Here is a 12,431-nt window from a genome sequence, read left to right on the forward strand (position 1 = left end):
CGCGTCCAGGGCCCTCCCAAGGGCTCCCGCCCCAGGCTCCGCGGCCCCAGGTCCCGGCTTTACCAGCTTCCCTGCCGTGCCTGTCCCTCCCTCTCTGACACCGGCTCCCCTGTGAAGCCACAGCCGCAGGGCGCCCTCCTTTCTGACCCTGGCCTGACGCCCTCCTCCTGTGCCCCCTCCCTGCGTGACTCACCCAGCGCCCAGGACACCGCTTGCCTGCCAGCGCTGCCCACAGCCTCCTGTCGGCCTTCCGCGAGCCTCAGACAGGCTATATGGCAAGTAAATGTTTATTGAACAAACAGATGGGTCTTTATTACTTTCCTCCAGGAACTCGCTTGCCCCAAACACACAGCTTGTGACAAAACAAAGCCCAACCAGGCCTCTTGCGTGATTGCAGTCTGCAAGCTGTGTGCACTTGCACGTCTCTGAGCCGGGCGCCTGCCGTTCCCCCCTCGGCTCTCCCTCATTAAACAGGAATTCTGTTTCAGCCTCAGCTTAAATGCCACCTCCTCCAGGAACCCTTCTTTGATTTCCTCTCCTTCATGCAACAAACATTTCCTGAATGCCCGCCCGGGCTTAGGCACTTTGCTGGGCTGACAGCAGGCAGAGAACGGGCAGGAAGGGTCCTTGCCGGGACCCCCGAGGAGCAGGTAAATGCTGCAGTGATTCGTGCCCCCAACCTCCTCCAGGCCCTCGGCCATGTCACCACACAGCCTCGTAATTACGTATCACCCATGCGACACACACGCACACAAGGCGCAGTGCAGATGCTAACAGGCAATGAGAAAGGACTGAGTCGTGCCCATTATTAACCCACACACTTGAAAGGAAAAGTCCCTCCGGAAAGGTTGGTTGAATAAACAAAGCATAGAAAGAAACAGGAGGGGGATCTAGGTGAGGGTAAAAATGAAAGCTAACACCCATTAGAGCCACAAGGAGATGCCACTTCTAGTGAGAAGGACCAAACCCCAGAGCCCCGAGGACGCCGCGCGCTGGGCGAGGGCGCGGAGCAGCAGGCACGCTCACTGGTGGGAGTGCAAATGGTGCGGCCACCCCGGGAGAGAGCTGGGTGGCCCCTTACAAAACCAAACAGGCTGTTACCAGAGGTCACGCTCCTTCTGTCTGCCCCCGACGAGCTGAAAACACTTCCACACAAGAGCCCGCACGTGGGTGTGTATGGAACCTTTAGTCCTAATTGCCAGAGCGTGGGAGCAAGCAAGAGGTCCTGCGGGAGGTAAGCTTAGGGACACACGTGCTGTGAAACGTCCAGACGCTGGAATGTTACTCAGCACCGAAAAGACATGAGCTGCGAGCCATGAAAAGACGTGGAGGCAACTTAAATGCCTGTTTCTGGGTGAAAGAATCCACTCTGAAAAGCCCATGTGCCGTGGGACTCCAACCATATGACATTCTGCGAAAGGTAAAACCGGATATCGTGAGAACATCACTCGATCACTCATGGGATCGAGCCCCATGTCAGGCTCCCCCGGCCCCCCTCTCCCCCTCTCTCTGTCTCTCTCTAGAAAAAATAAATGTAAGTTTTCTTTAATGTTTATTTATTTTGAGAGAGAGCACAAGTGTGTGAGTGGGGGAGGGGCAGAGAGAGAGAGAGAGAGGGAGGGAGAAGCCCAAGCAGACTCTGCATTGTCAGCACAGAGCCCAATGCGGGGCTCAAGCTCACAAACTATGAGATCATGACCTGAGCCAAAATCAAGAGTCAGACGCTCAACCGACTGAGCCCCCCAAGCGCCCCTAAGAAAAAAGTGTTTAAAGAATAGCATCCATTATACGAGTAGCCACTCTTTGTGTTACTCTTTTTTTTTTTAAATATTTTTATTTATTTCTAGGAGAGAGAGAGAGAGACAGCGTGAGCAGGGGAGGGTCAGAGAGAGAGGGAGTCACAGACTGAAACAGGCTCCAGGCTCTGAGCTGGCAGTCAGCCCCGAGCCTGACACGGGGCTTGAACCCACGAACCGCGAGATCATGACCTAAGCGAAAGTCGGACGCTTAACCGACTAAGCCACCCAGGCGGCCCTCTTTGTGTTACTCTTACTAGTAACAAAATCAAGGTCCCCGGTTATAAATCCCAGAGCAGGACACAGAGCAGCCTCGCCCAACTCAGAGCCCACATCTCCCCGGCACCAGCCCCACCATCCGTGCCGCAGGTGGGGCAGCGGGATCTGGAAGGGCTTTAGCCAATAGGGTCCTGGGGTGGGTCATGCCAGCCACTGACAGCCCATTGGGGACTTCAAGAGACAGGAGCTGCTGAGGGCACAGGGCCATGGCAGGCATGGCCTGGGAGGTACTGGCCAGCTGGAGGGTGCGGGCTTCTGCCTATTACCAGCTTTGTGAACTTGGGCACGTTACTTCGTTCCTCGGTGCCTCGGTTTCCCCATCAGTAAAATGGGGGCAATCCTGCTTTCTAAGATCGCTGTGCCGTCTAGAGGAGGGATGTTCGCAGGCGCTCCGCAGAGCTGAGATTTGGGAAGGCCGGCATGAGAGGCTGCCGTCAATGCTATCAGCTGTCACTCACCGAGCCCGGTGCCAAAACGGCTCTGCGCCTTAGCTTACCTCATCCTCGCCCCGCCCCCAAGGAAGCATTATGGCCTCCATGCTCAGGTGGCTTTCCCAAGGCCCCCAGGTCACGAGAGGGATCTGGACCAAGGATCCCTGCCTCTTGGGGTCGAAAGTCCCTGTGGAAGGCACCGCAGCCCACTGCGAGCCGCCCAGCTGACCGGCACATTCCTCAGGTGGCTGTGACCTGGGAACGGCCAGGAGGGGGGTGGGGAAGCTGGGCAGAAAAGCCCCAGGTAATGTAAATGGAAACTCTAACCGACAGCCCTGCACCTGGTGTTTTTGCATTTCCCAGGACAGCTGAAGGGATTGTGTTTGAGGCTTCGCACTGCAGAGGAAGCCCGTCTGTGGCCATCGGGACAGCTGGACCGGACTCCAAAGCCGCCTCACACCCCAGCCTGGAAATCCGGTGCAGGGGGCTTATTTAAACATCACCCCTGGGGTGACCTGGAACCCATCTGGGAGTCGCCCTGACCTGGGCTAAAAGCCGGACCCGTCCCCACAGGGTGCTCCAATGCCTGGCCTCAGCTTCAGGGGGGAGGTAGCAATGGCCTGTTCCCCCACGGGCTCCTGGGGAATTAAAGGGAGACCGCAGGGCCGCTTGTCCAGGCTGCGCGCTGGGAAGCCTGAGCGCCTGGCTCCTTCTGATGCCAACTATGCGGGCAGCACGCACCACAGACCCCGGCATCACGAGGGAAGCAGTGCTCAAACAGATTACGTAAGCTGCCCAAGGTCACGCCTAACTGGAAGAACAGGACTGGGAGCCAAGCCCGACTCCCAGGCCCTGGCACTTTCCCTAAGCAGCATTCGTGGCCACCACCATCAGGGGAAACCAGCCTGCGTGTGTCACCAGGCATCGGCCGCCCGCCGCCACAGCGCACAGGCCTCGGCACTCCGGGGAAACCCCAGGCGCCAGAAGACAAGGTCCGTGGCCTTGAACTACAGTACATTGTCAGGCAGCCGTGCGACTGTGCAAGTGACCAGAGCCAAGTTCCTGCATCAGCAGAGCCGGCCCAGCTGTGTCAGACAGACAGACAAGCACGTGCTGAGTGGTCAGGGGCCCGGTGAGGCTGGAGGACGCCTCTGCAGCTGTGCGGGGGCGGGGCGGGGGAGGGGGACAGCGCAGCCAGCCGGTGCCCGGAGCAGGGCTGATGCCCGCCCAAGGTGGCCGCGGAGGACGAGGAAGTACGAGGCAGGCCCGGCCCAGCCCAGGCCCCACGACGCGGCTGCAGGAAGAAGGCGGCTGGCAGGCCTTCCGATCCGGGTCAGAAATTTTCATCTGAGGTGAGAGGCGGGTGGAGAGTGCCCTTCAGGGACACAAACCAGGACAGTGCCAGACGGAGAGCCAGGAGCTCGTGGATCCGTGCGTGTCCCTGCAGGCAGCGAGCACGTGAGGGGTTCAGAGGGAGCCCCCCACTTCCCCATTCTGGTGAGCTGGGCTGCGGCGCCCGCACGTGCGGCCTGCCCCCCACAGTCTGCGCGCCACGCAGTATGTGTTAGGCTTACCTATCTACCATCTCCCCGGACCAGACGCACACCCACCAGGCGTTCATTTCAGGAGGCCGTGTAGACTGGAGTTAGAAACCCTCTGATCTACTGGAAGTCTTTCGGAGAGGTGCCTCTAAGAACAATCGAGGGCCTGGGGAGCCTGGGGGGCTCAGTCCATTAAGCGTCCGATTCTTGATTTGTGCTCAGGTCATGCTCTCACAGTCTGTGGGTTCAAGCCCCGGGTCTGGCTCTGCGCTGACAGTGCAGAGCCTACTTGGGGTTCTCCCTCTCCCTCTCTTCTCTGCCCCTCCCCGTCTTGCACTCACTCTCTCTCTCTCCCGAAATAAATAAACTTTAAAAAACACACACACACAACGATAAAGACCCTGACAACTATTCCCCCGGGAAGAAAAAGTTCAAGAACTAAAAAGGCAAATCAAGGCCAGATGTTGACTAAAAGGCAGTCTCCAAGTGAACCCACAGCTGAGCTCAGGCTCAAGGACGCGTGGCCGTCTTCTCCAACCTGTGCCCCCGAACTGTGCGCCCCTTGGCCTCCCAGCCCCCGGGACTGTGCCCCTCCTCTCGCCTAGCATGCTGTCCCTGCACGCAGGGCCCCTGGTCACCTGGTGGATTCAGAGGGCACAACTCCCACGGGGGGGGGGACACCAGCTTAGCGAGCAGCCTCCAACTCCAGCTCTGACACCCCACCGATACATCACCAGGCAGGCTGCCAGGAGCGGCGCCCGCAGGGGAAACGGGCCAGGCAACATGAAAGCGAGAACAAAACCAAAATCGGGTGGGTTATTTTTATCCGCTATAGACTTGCAGGGACGACCCAACAGCCAAAGGGGCATCCCAGGCGCCGGGCGGGTTTCTCTCGCCCTCGGTCCCTTCCCTCCTTCTGTCCCCCGCGCCCCCTCCTCGGGACACTGAGAAAGTGGATCGGGTCAGAGCAAACCGTTCCTCGTTCTGCCTTCTCCGCAGGAAAAACTAATTAGTCGCCAAATATTCGGAATGGGTAATTGCTACCTGAATTAATAAGGGCAAACAGCCGGCAAGAAAACAGTGGTTTACTATTTCTGAGCGCTTGCGTCTCTTCACCGGAGCCCCGGGCTCTGCTGGGAGGGAGGCAGCCTGCGGGACGGGCGGCGGGGCGGCCCCTGCTCCGGGCCCTTGCAGCCCGCCGCGCCAGGAGTCACCCTTGTCCCTCCAACACGCAGCTCGCACGTGCACACTAACAACGGGCACAGCACGCACACAACACACACACGGAGGCATGCACCACCCACAGCATGCACACACACATACACGTGCACACGCACACCAATGCACGCAGCTCACACGCACAAGCACTACACACACACGGAGGCATGCACCACACACAGACACGTGCACACACACACCAATGCACGCAGCTCGCACGCACAAGCACTACACACACACGGAGGCATGCACCACCCACAGCATGCACACACACAGACACGTGCACACACACACCAATGCACGCAGCTCGCACGCACAAGCACTACACACACGCATGCACCACACATATACACACACTATGCACAGACACACATCATCCACACCATGCACACACACATACACGTGCACAGTGACACAGGTGTGCACAGCACATGCACCACACACACACCCCACAGACAGGCACCACCCACAGCATGCACACACACATACACGTGCACACTTATGCAAATGTACACAGCACACACACACAGGGATGTACCACCCACACCATACGTGCACACTCACCAGTCCACGCAGCACACACACACACACAAGCATTACACACACACACAAGCATTACCCACATGCACACACACAGGTGCACACACGAGTGCACACAGCACACACCAGGAACATCCAAGGATTCTGAAGAGAATGCATCAAACCAGATCCTCACCCAGGACTTTCAACAAGTTGCCCCAATCTCCCCAGCTCTGACAAGGGGTATGTAGACCAAACTGGGGGGTGGTGCCGACCGAAGGAGGGAGAAGGGAGAGGAAAGGAAAGTGGAGGAGACCCCGCGGAGAAAACAGGCACCACAGAAGGCCCGCCGCAGCCCCCCTCCACTCGACCAGGGCCACACTCCAGAGTCACGCCCAGAGTGGTCCTGGGGAGCCTGCTGAGTGCCGCCACGGCCATGCTGTGTGACCTCAGATGCATCACTTTCCTTCTCTGCGCCTGGGTTTCTGCCTGTGTAGAGATGAAGGGACTCGGTGCTACCATTTGAACCGTTCCTAGGCGCTGCCCTCCCGGGAGGCTTCAGGTCAAGTTTGGGGTCATCACGGTCTCCCCTGCCCTCAGCCCCTCCCCTCACCCCTGCTGGAGCACTGACCACAGGACTTCCCTCGCGCATGGCAGCAAGTGACTTCCTGTGGGGTGACCAGGGCTCTCCGGAGGCGTCCCAGTGTCACGGGGAGCTTGGGCCAGTGACATCCTGCAACCGACACCGCTGTCAGATCGGCACCGGGAATTCTGGGCTGTGTGGACAGCGGCTGTCCGAGCCGGATACATTTCCACGCGAAGCTGCCACGGAAACTGTGTCCACGTGATGCAGACAATTCGTCCCTTACTTTTTAAATGTAATGACATGTTGTACACAGTTGTCACGGCTGTGAGTGGAGAGTCCTTTTTCTACCAAACAGACACCAATTCTATCTAAGGCTCCATCCTAGATCGAACTGAACCCCCATTAAGGCCACGTCCCGTCTTTGACTTTCATGAGCATTGCGCTACTAGTCTGCTGCTGTGTGCGCATGTCCTATAAATAAAAGTTCTCTGCGTGTAGAACATCTTTAAAGGTTCCTATGTGCCTGGAAACCAAGTCTGGCCTGACACGCAGTAGGTCCTCGGCTGTGGCCGCTTCTGGGGCAGGGGATTAGGGAAGAAAACGCAAGCTTTCTGTAAGCAACATGTTATGTTTGTGAAATGGAAAGAGTACAGGGGAAATAAAACGCAGCCACTGTTTAAACCCCTTTAGAAGTGGTTTGATTAGCGGGTCTGGATCGGGCAGGAGCAGGGCCACGTAATCACAGAACGAAGGGAGGAATTTGGGAAGTGTCCGGCAGAGGGAGGGGCCAGGAGCCCCCGCTTTGTGGGGTCAGCTCTCCCCTGGCCTGGCGGGGACAGGATGGCTCGGACCCTGCTCTGTGCACTCACTTGGCGTCTGGGTGTTCTTTCGTCTCTGAGGACTTCCATTTCCTTGTGTATAAAACGGGGTACCCGCTCAGCAGGTCAAATGGATCAACAAAGAGCCCCCCACGCAGAGGGGCCGCCATCCGTGAGGGTTCTGCCACTTTCCACCGCACCTCCTCAAGTCCTCACTCCTCTCCAGCTTCCCCCCCGCCTCACTGGGGCCCCCAACCCGATCTCAGGGCTTACCGACTCTGACAACACCACCTCTCTGGGCCCAAATGCAAGCACACCTGGAAATCCCAAGATGATTGGGGCTCCGGAGTAGCTCAGTCTGACTTCGGCTCAGGTCATGATCTCACAGTTCGTGAGTTCAAGCCCCATGTCAGGCTCTGTGCTGACAGCTCAGAGCCTGGAGCCTGCTTCAGATTCTGTGTCTCCCTCTCTCTCTCTGCCCCTTCCCTGCTTGTGATCTGTCTCTCTCTCAAAAATAAATAAACATTAGAAATCCCAAGATGATTAATAACTAAGAAAGATAACCCCTTTTGTCACTAATCATATATGGCAATAAACCTATTGGCCAATGTCTTCTCTTTATTTACTTTTCCAGGAAAACACAGCAAGCCAAGAACACAGATACACAGCAACTCCAGGCTTGAGCAAGGATGTTCTTAAAAATCCCCGTGATGTTTACAGAGCTCATTGACCTTCCCCCTCACAGGGACACGCCCGGAGTTAGGAGTCAGGACCCGTGCAAACCTGAACGTAGAGAGAGGCCCTGCGGGCGAGAGTGCAAAGTGCAGTGGCCTCGCACAAGGTCCAGCTGTGATCGCCCAGCGCTGAGCAGCCCACACCCCCACCAGGATCCACAGGCGTCCGTAATCCCAGCTCACCTACGGCCGCGTGACCTCAGGAATCAATGACTTTAGCCGCGAGGCCCAGCCTCCTCGTCTGTACGGGGGCGTCTCCTTCCTCGAGGGTCCTCAGAGGATCCCACGAGATAAAGCAGACCAGCTGGGGGAGAAGGGCTGATGTCATCACATTCCTGCAGGCCCCGGGGGGCTGTTCGCCTGCTCAGAGGAGCTCATGTCTGTGAAACAGTGTGAGGACATGCAAAGCCAGGACTTTAGACACCACAGAGCCAGCCCTGGGCCCCCAACCGGCTGGAGTCCCCAGGACTGGGAAGGGTGCGCCTAGAATCGCCAGAAGTCACCGAAGGCTCTGGGACATTCCTGCACACCCTCCACCTGCTCAGCGCTTGCCCTCCCCACGGGCCTGCCTCCCCTCTGCCCCAAGAGCACAGTGTCCCCAGTTCCCCAGCTGAGAATCAGCTGCTGGCCCTCTCCAGGGAGACACTCTGAACGCCTCAAGTGCCCCTGTCCAGGGAACATCAGAGAGCACGACACTTCCCACTGCACCCTTAAACCCCATGCCCTGCGAACGACCGTTCTCACAGCGCCTACGGGACGTGACCTGGGAGCCTCGCTTCGACCAGTGAGTCACGGGGCCCCCCGGACCCCGTGCCCCAAAGCCGCTGCAGGGACGGGTGAGATGACCCCCAGTGGAGGGGCTGAGAGGCGTTATGCCTGGATTTGCACCTTTACCCCAGTCACTAAACAGCTATATCTCTATAAGCCTCTCCTCCGCTTTCTTACAGGTTCATGGGTTAAACATTTTTAATTTTAGAAATAATTGCAAACAATTGAAGAGCACACACTGGCTCCCAGCTCCCGATCTCTCCATGCAGAGGGGACAATATTTTTAGGCCTATTCAAGTTACTCACCCTGGCCGCGAATGAAATATTAATGAAAGGTTATGCTTGCAGCCTTCAGAAAATGATTACTCGAGACAGCAATTATATTTTCCCCTTTTCTGTGTAATAAAACCGCACCTCACTGCGCAGTAGGAATTAATAATTCCGAGCCCTGTTGTTACAGAGGCGGCATCAAAGCGGAAGAGAAGGCATACCCCAGAGGGAAAACACAAACACGTTTAGGCCCACAAAGAAAGTGGGTGACTTCAAAAGAGCAGGATTCTATATTCAGGGCTGGGATTGGCTCTCAAGGTCATTAACTACTCTAGCCGACTGAAAGAGTGGCCCAGTTACAAAGCACACAGAGAAACAGAAATTAGAGCAGGGCATAGCGACAGCCCCAAGTCTGGGTCACTCGGCACGGCCCGCAGCCTGGCAGGTACCTGGAGCCGATCGGCCAACTCCCCAGAATCCTTCCAAGGGACTCGAAAACTCAGGACAGCCAACTGCCGTCAGAGCCAACAGCTCACTAGCTTCCCAGCAACTTCCACGTGAGAAGAAAGAGGACACCCGACAGCCTGGAGCACAGCGATAAGAATGGCGGTCATTTATTGAACACCTACTACTTGCCAGGCAAACGCAGAGGCAGGAATTCCCATCTTCCCCTGACAGTAAAAAAGCACTGAGCCGTGGAAAGGTTCAATGACTTGCACAGGGTCACGCGGAAAGTGGCAGAATTGGGATTCGAGCCGACCTCAAAGACGGGGAAGGCGGTCTGCATCTGCCCTGATCCCCGTGTGTCCCCAGGGTCCCCGCACCATGCTGCCTGGCCCACGGCAGGGGCTCAAGAAATTTTACTGGTTTAACGAATGCGTGGTTAACCCGAATGGAACATCGGTGCTGGGAAGGCAAAACTCCGCAACAGACTCCAAAAGAAAAATCAGTTGTGCCTTTTTTTTTTTTTTTTTTTAATATGAACGCTTTGTGAATTTGGGTGCCATCCTGGTGCACGGGCCACGCTGGTCTTCTCTGTGCCGCTGCAGAGAGCACAAGAAAAAACACTTGTGACTTTCAGTACATCCCAGGGTTCAGGGAACTGGGCTGGGTGGGGGAAAGGGCAGGCAGGCACACCCCGTGACAACAGGCGCCCATCACCACCGCCTACCCAGTGCAAGCTCTGAGTTTACCCCTAGCAGACCCTGTCAAATAGTTTTCCTAAGACAGGCTATAATAATCCACAAGCTTGGTGGCATAGGGTGTGAAGCAATGAGGGTTTTATCTTGTTCTGTGACGATGTGGAAATCGGAAATTTTTCATGACACCCCCTTGAGGAACCTTCAGTGACCATGTCAGATCATGTCCTGGCCCTCGGGGGGTGGGGGCTGCCCACAGCCCTACAGCCCTTTCTGGAAACTCTGGGGCAAATGAGAAGAACCTCACGGCCTTGTCTTAGAGAACAAGGTCACAGGTTGCAACGGAAAGATAGCTGGGTAGCTGTGATGTGGCCCAGATCATGTGGCCGGGAGCGGGGCCCCCAGCAGGCAGGGGAGAATCTGCTGACCCTACCAGAGGTGAGAGAGCTGCTGAGGCAGGGGGAACAGAGCTGTCCTGGGGTCACGGAGGTGGGGGTGAGGCCTTCCCCTTCAACGGGGAAGAGCCGGGCTTCCCAAGGGCTTTGTGTGTGGAGGGAAGGGCCCAGGACGGCCAAGAAATGGCCAGCGGGGTGGTGGGGCCAACCGCCTGCTGAGTGGGTTCTTCGGGCCCTGGGATTCTTCTGGAAATTGCAGCATTTCTGTGCACACGTGAGGAGCTGGGGCAGCCCTTTCTGACCGGAAAGCCAGGAGGGGCGGGAGAGGATGTGAGAGGGGGCTTGGAGGGGCACGCAGAGACACCCCGGCTCTTCAAGCCCAGGGAGCGCACTGGGGTGGACTGAGTATTCCTTAAAGCAGGCCGGATAACAGGGCCCAGGCTGGCGAGAGGGCTGGTGGGCAGCAGCCAGAGGAAGGGCCAGCCATTTGCTGAGTGTCCAGTGCGTGCTCGGTGCTGAGTACAACGTCAGAAAGCACAAATACAGCCCCCGCGGATCAAGCCGGGAACAGGACGCCAGTGCCTCCGGGGTGTAGCCAGACGCAGCACCAAGGGCCCACGTCGGCCGCGGAATCGCGATAGAGCCTCTGCAGCCCCCGTGTGCACACGTCCTGCCCGGGGCAGTGCGTCCACAGAGGGCTCAGGTGAAGCGGGACGTGGCCCTGAGACCCCGCCAGCCCCAGGCCCCAGGAGACCCCCAGACGGATCAGGACACGCTGGGGGGAAGCCGGAACAGCACCAAGGCCAAATGGATCCATTGACACTCATCATCCTTGGTCACAACGTGGTCCCAGAGCCCAGAGGTGGCAACCTCCCCTCCGCTCCTTCCTTCTGCCCTGCCTTAACCTCGAAGTCCTTCCCTGCTCGGCAGGGCTTGGCCAGAGAAGCCACAGTGGGAAAGGCAGAAGAGAGAAAGAGGGGCGGCAGGCAGGCAGTCGGCCCTGGGGCAGAGCAGCCTGGGGACGCCATTCACAGCATAACAGAGTCCCCAGGAAGCGCCCAGGGCCCTTCCCAGCCTTCCTGACCTGCTTCGTTCGAGTGAGTGAGTTGGGGCCCGGGTCCAGGAGGCTCAGGACAGGCCTGAGAGAGCAGGCGGGTCCACAGGGGCCGCTGGAAGGCTCCCCGCGGCGGAGCGGAGCCAGGGCTGGGCTCCCCGGCGAGGGGGCGGCCTGAGGCGGGCGGTGGCCAGCGCTGACCACAGATGCCCCAGCCTTCACGTGCATCTGAGCGAGTGGCATCTGTGTGAAGAAGTGGGAATGTTCCAAGAACCAGATCCTCCTTCCCTCTTCCAGAAAATTCAGGTCATTTTCCAGGAATGTTGAAGTCAGAGAAGCAGCCTTCCACAGCCCTGAAATGCAGGGCACCGGCCTGGGCGCAGGTCCCAGCTCCTGTTCTGAGGGGAGGGGGTCCAGAGGGCGGGGGCCAGGGCCGCGCCACCGCACCAGCCCCAGGCCTGCAGGAAAGAGGCTTCCCTGGTGTACTGCGGCTGCCCTGCTCCCTCCCGCTGAGGCCGCTCCCAGCGGGGACAGGATGCCCCAGGATAGGACAGGGGAGGGACACCTGGGGTGTGGGCACCTCCCCGCCCAGGGGGCCTGGGGGGTGGGGGGCGCAGCTCAGGCCCCAGGCGGAGGGACGCCCCACTCCTGCCCTGGAGATGCCCCCTGACGGCGAAACGCCTGCTCGCAGCCGTGGGGCAGGGGCGCTCTGCCCGAGGCACGCGGGCACCCCACGCTCACGCGTTCATTTCCTAACACGCCCTGAATGGCTCACGACGCACATTCTTAAAACAGAAGCGGTCCCAGAGCGGGGGAGACTCGCGCTCACCCGACCCAATGCAGAGTGACTGCCAACCCAGGGCGGGGCGGGGACAAGCGCCGG

The sequence above is a fragment of the Crocuta crocuta genome, unplaced genomic scaffold (assembly GCF_008692635.1).
Source record: "Crocuta crocuta isolate KB4526 unplaced genomic scaffold, BGI_CrCroc_1.0 scaffold129, whole genome shotgun sequence".
Taxonomy (NCBI): Eukaryota; Metazoa; Chordata; class Mammalia; order Carnivora; family Hyaenidae; genus Crocuta; species Crocuta crocuta.